This window comes from Uloborus diversus, chromosome 1 (genome assembly GCF_026930045.1).
Source record: "Uloborus diversus isolate 005 chromosome 1, Udiv.v.3.1, whole genome shotgun sequence".
In the NCBI taxonomy this organism is placed as follows: domain Eukaryota; kingdom Metazoa; phylum Arthropoda; class Arachnida; order Araneae; family Uloboridae; genus Uloborus; species Uloborus diversus.
Genome location: NC_072731.1, coordinates 185,062,586 through 185,068,585, shown reverse-complemented (window position 1 = coordinate 185,068,585; position 6,000 = coordinate 185,062,586). Strand labels below are relative to the sequence as shown.

The 6,000-nt window shown below is 35.0% G+C and overlaps 1 protein-coding gene across 1 annotated transcript in view; it reads left to right on the top strand.

Annotated features, from left to right (window-relative positions):
* Positions 1-2,089: 2,089 nt before the first annotated feature.
* The window catches only part of LOC129223759 (cytochrome P450 4V2-like), a 37,436-nt gene continuing 33,525 nt past the window's right edge, over positions 2,090-6,000 (top strand). Inside the window, exon 1 of the mRNA XM_054858120.1 lies at positions 2,090-2,274. The gene's annotated coding sequence lies outside the window, so the exon portion shown is untranslated. The remainder of the gene's footprint in view (positions 2,275-6,000) is intronic.

Genomic DNA, 6,000 nt, shown 5'->3' with positions numbered 1-6,000 from the left:
ATCTATTCATCGTAGCTTTTTACGATGAATGATGATCAAAAAACATTTTCGTTTTCCGCAATTTGTTACTGTTCCCCCAAACGCAAGGGTGATAGAACTTTTATTGGAAAATGACAGCTGGGGCATTTCTTTCATGGATAAAGTTACAAAGAAATTGGTCTATTATTTCTTGAGAAATCCTTAAAAATGGGAATTTTTGAAAGTGTCCCAAAACTTTTGGTCATATAGTGTATATTTCGTTCCGCTAGGTAATCAGGGTGTCTCTATCCAGCATTTCTTTTTGAAAATCATAGTAAAAACCATTGTTGAAATTCATTGTAAAAACCATTCTTGAAAATCATAGTAAAAACCATTGTTGAAATTCATTGTAAAAACCATTCTTGAAAATCATAGTAAAAACCATTGTTGAAATTCATTGTAAAAACCATTGTTGAAAATCATAATAAAAACTATTGTTGAAAATCATTTTAAAAACCATTATTAAAAATCATTGTAAAAGAATTTGCCATTGCAAGCATTTTATTTGTAGACAAACAAAAGTTGGCAACAAAAATTCATTGAAAGTTTTCCGACGCTTTGACAGAGTGTCGCGTCATTTTGACATTTTGTTCTGCATTTGTTTTGTATCACAAATCAGTGCGTGCAAAATTTTGAACGATGCAAAAATTTTGTCAATTTGTGTGTATGTGTGTGAGTGAGTGTGTATTAGTGTATTGAGAAATAGCATGGTTGCTGTTCTTTTTTATTTTTATTTATTTATTTATTATTTTGTATCGGTGATCATCGTCTACAGTGCTCGAATCCTCTTTCTGTCAATGATCTCATCCCCACAAACTTACAATACATTCGTCATTTTTTAATTAACATCCAAAATATTCACTGGAAAATTTTTATATGGCAGAACAACGTTTGCTGGGTCAGCTAGTTTTATTATAAAATCCTATATTACTGTAAAATTTCGCGTTAGAAAAAAAACAAAAACGAGAGAAAAAAAAAAGTACTGCCATCCATGTTGCCAGTACATTTTACCGTAAAATCCTATTTTACTGTAAAATTTCACGGTAGAAAAACAAGAACGCTTAAAAGTTCTACTATCCCTGTTACCAGTACATTTTACCAATAAATCCTCCATTACTGTAAAATTTTACGGTAGTAAAAAAACAAGAACGCTGTGGCTAGTCGCGCTGAGTAAAAGGAACGAGACACGTCAGCTACTAGATCCGAAACTGTGCAAGAAAGATTTGCAGTCCACTCCCCTACATTGAATGGGACACTGCAGGCGAACCGGAAAGGAGACGTATATGACTCTCACCAAAAGTCACGTGGTGTAAAAGGTGGCGTTGCAACTGCTTACTTTTTCCGGTACAATTTACTCAAAAAATTTTCTGTTCTACAAACGTTCCATTTTTCATTAATATTTACCTGAGATTTTTTCTGGACTTTTAACAGTGTTCAGAAGTCCTTACGTAGCTTGTCGAAACATACAATCAATACAAAGCCGAAACTACTGAGGCTGGAAAACTGAAATTTCGAACAGGTTTATTTTAAAGCGTAAGTGCATGCTAAAGAAAGTTTTTGAAAATTTCGATTTTAAAGAAGCGAAATTGAATGGGGAACTTTTCGCTCTTATAGTACAAGTTTCTCCAGAACGGGCTCAATTAAACGGTCGAACCAAACTTTTTTTTGCACCTGGATCGATTTATTAGCTAAGCGTCAAGAATATATTATATTTAATTATATTTCGACGACAATTGTTTTATTGTGACGAATAACTGTCAAATAGCACGCAATCGCACAACTGAATTGATCCCTAGACTGTCAGATATACTCAAATATATTTGACGCAAAATAAAACCTAATAACGAGTGTAAGGAAAATGTGTCAATTTTTTCATGCGTAAGATTCAGTAATTGTTTCTTCAGTCAACAACTTTTCAAAGTTATAATGCCTAATTGGGAAAAAAGAATATATCTGTTCACAAACATACAATGCGTATTACATCAAACTAATAGGCGTAAAGCTACAAAAGGGGAAATTTTTCGAAACAGAGACATTTTTTACTTGATCTATGATAGATTATGGAGCTATATGTTCTGCAGGTTTGGTATGCCATTTTCGCGGTTATTCTTAGTTTTTCTCTGCTTTGTTGGTTTCAGAATAGAACAAGAATATCACCGAAAAAGAAATTGCCAACTCTAGCTTTCCACCCTGTCATTGGATTTCCGCTTTGGTTGATTGAGTTAAAAAATTCTAAAAGTATTCCGGTTTCCTGTGGTAAGCATTTTTAGTACATTTGAATGTGTTTACGAAAACAGTAATGCGGATAGCTTGTGCTGTACTCCTATATATGTTAATGTAATTTAATTCATCACAAATTTGAGATAAAGGGTAAAGTAATGTACTGCCCGCTTATTACCCTTCATTTTGTTTATGAAGTTGGCTTTTTGCAGGCTGAAACTTAATTTTTGAGGGCAAAAATGACACACATTTCAACAACCCCTCGGCGCATTTTCTGATAATAACAGCACACATTTTTTGTAGCATATCTTTTGCAAGCTATATATATTTTAATTTTTGGAGGTATAAAGGAAGTGCGTATGCACACATATTCGTGTTCATATTGCTCTCATTTTCTAGCAAAGATGTAGTATTAGCTAGAAGAACAACAGCACAACGAAAAAACGGTTTCATTGGTAACCGAGCTCTACTAGTAGGCGGGTAAGCGTCCAAAAAGCGCATATGAGGAAATCACTTTTGCGGTAGCTTGATAGGGTGCAAACAGCATTGCAATCTCGTAGGCTATGCTTTTGCCCGTTTACTTCAAGTTTCGCGCGTTCAATGACGGCTCGTGGTTGTCGCTATGGAGTAATGCGATTTTATCCTCGGAAAATTTGGATCCTACATGACTACGGTTGATGGATATTGGTTATAGTTCTAATAACAAAGCAATAGTTTTCCGGTTCTGTATAAAAGGAAATAAATTTACTTAGTACTCCAATGCCTTAGTTCGAAAGCCAGTAGGGCCAACTATGGCAGTGAGAAGCAAAGGAATGTAAGTGGCTTTTTTAAATTTCCAGAAAAACGCATTTGAAGTTCAGATCCTAGGTAGGATTACATTGTTTTTTAAACTCCAAATGAAGCTGTGTAGCAGAACCTACCAGAGCTACTTGTACTATCCCTTGCACCAACGCAGCGGAGAGGTTCTCTTACCATTTGCACGGGTTATATCGAAGTTTTTAATTTTGGCACTTACATCCTTTTGATTTTCTCTGCCTCAATTGAGATATATACATAGGTTAGTCAGAAGGTTAGCAGCACTTCTTTGTAAATCTGTTCCGTCTCAGACAATTTTGATGAAATTCTGTGGAAATACTTCAGACATGTAGCTTTATCGTGTGACGTAGTGGCTTCCCCAAGACAAGTTCAGTTTTTCTGATTATTAGTCGCAAACATGTCTCGACAGCTGCAAGTAGCGTCCAAATTGGAAATGCGTGCAGTGATTCGATTTTGTGAGCAAAAAGGTGCAACTGCTCTGAAGAAGTGTATGATGAAAATGCAATGTCACGTTAAGCTATCGTGAAATGGTGCAACATGTTTCAGAATAGACGTACAGATATTGACGACGCTGAACGCGAGGGAAGATCAAGTTTAGGTGGGAAGTGTGGGATCACTTTCCCAAATCAACCTAACCTTTCACCTCCTGCCTTCGATGTTTTTGGTCCCATAAAACAGGAACTTTCAAAGCGATCATGCCATTCGGATGACGAAGTGAAAGCTGCAACCCAACAACGATTATCAAACATTGAACGGGATTTCTTTGCAGACGGCATCAAAAAACTTGTACCACGCCTCGACAAATGCTTAAATAACGGTTATGGTTACGTTAAAAAGTAGATTTTAAATGGAACTTTAAGATAACAATAAAGTTATTGTAAAATTTCAATCTTTTTTTTTTTTTTTGTTTTCTTGACCAGTGCAACTAACTTTCGGACTGACCCTCGCAATTTTAAAACTTTAACTTTAGACTTTCCCTCTTCCATTTGGAGTGATATCCCGTTTCCATTAAGACTAACTGTAAATGAACAATTTGACTTGATGACTATTTGTCTTCCGATGATATCCCGTTCTCATTAAGGCTAACTGGAAATGAACAATTTGGCTTGATGACTGTTTGTCCGCAGATGATATCCCGTTTCCTTTAACATTAAGACAAACTGGAAATGAACAAATTAAATTGATAATTGTTTGTCAGCCGATGATATCCCGTTTCCATTCACCCTAGGCTCTAGGAGTAAATAAAAATTGATTTATTTTCCCATGATTTTACTGTAGGTGAATAAACGCAGTAAACACAATTAGTTTAAAAGTTAAGAAATTCAATATCAGCGATACTTAATCTAAGAGGCTCATGTAACATACGACCTTCTGAATCCTCCAAATGCAGGCTGACATCCTTCAAAAAGAAAAAAAAATACTGCGAAAACTAACACAAAAGTATAATTTAACGTCAAAATTTAACCTTTTTAAAAATAGGAAGAATGGCAGACGATCGCACAACACACATTTATATCAGACGTCAGACGTCACATTTGCGTCACGTGAATTTCAATTATTCCAGAAATTAAACGTAAGTAGCTGATACAAGTACCAACACATATTTTGAGCTTTGGTTAGAATCCAAGAATAGTTTTTCTGCTTTAAAATACAAATGTGTTAAATATTTATTTCAATACTCAAATTGAATAAATTCATGAAATATAACAAAAAATAAAATTCATTAGGAATAAATTAGGTACCGAATGACAGGATTTTTTTTAGAAGTAAGCGACGATTTATTCAAATAAAACCTTGGATATTTTTCTTTACAAGAAACTTTCTCATTCAGAAGGCTCCAGCATTCTGGATCCAGGTTCGAACCCCATCCATGTTATTGTCGTCGGTATAGCACTTTTGATCTCAGCCTTTAAGCCGTAAAAACATCCGGAGATTCATTCCTTTTCGGTATTTTAAGCCAAATATTGGTGCAAAAGACGGTCGATCGCCTGGTTCGTTTACATCCAAAAGTACTAAACTTAAGAAAAATAACTAAAGTAAAATATCTTGAATGTTTGTTTTAAAAAAAAAATCAAAATTCAAACAAGAACACAGGTGAAACTTTGATTTTTAATAGACGTAGTACATCGTAACAAAAAGCCTTGCAACTCCCCCCCCCCCCCGCCATAATAATCGCTTTGGGGACGCAATCTAAAGGTTGAGAATCCTTGTTCCAAACAATATCAATGGACAAAGATCACAATTAAGATTGCAACACGTTAATCTTTACGATTTACTTAACTTTTAAACTTAGTAATTCAGATACTTTCACAATTGAAACAGTATCATAAATATAAGTTTCTTTAAATTTAAATATGAAGCTCGATAACGCAAAAATGCAAAAGTTCTCATAATGAGGAAAAAAAAAGTAATATATGAATGTAAATATTTTACCTTCAAAACATTCTAAAATAAAACTCAGACAATAATAAAAGATCTTAAAATCGACATCAATGGTTACCAACAAGATGTATTGATGTCTAGTGGCCAGAGAAGTCTGATTGCAGATGGGGATGTCATGGGTTCGAATCCCGGCTTGGGAAATGGATGTACTTTCTCTCTTCTGTCCTTCTCCTTTTTTTGGATGGTGGGTGGGTGAATTTGTTGTGGTGCATTGAATGGCTGCCTACCCTATATTCGGGTCCTCGGGTCTTTATGACATGTGGGTAACGTAGAAGTTGGACTTCATACTAAATTACAGTACAGTTCGGAAAGTGAAGCAGCGTACCTTGAATTGCATAACAACAACAATACGTGTTGGTGTTGAGTAGTTTCTTAGAAATTTGTTGAAGTTTTCTTCTGGTTACATGTCGCGAGTGATAAAAATCTCTCCAATTTCCTAGCACAAAGTACTTTCAGATAAGTTTACAGCTGAGGTGATTGGAAAAATACAAGTTGAACCATGAA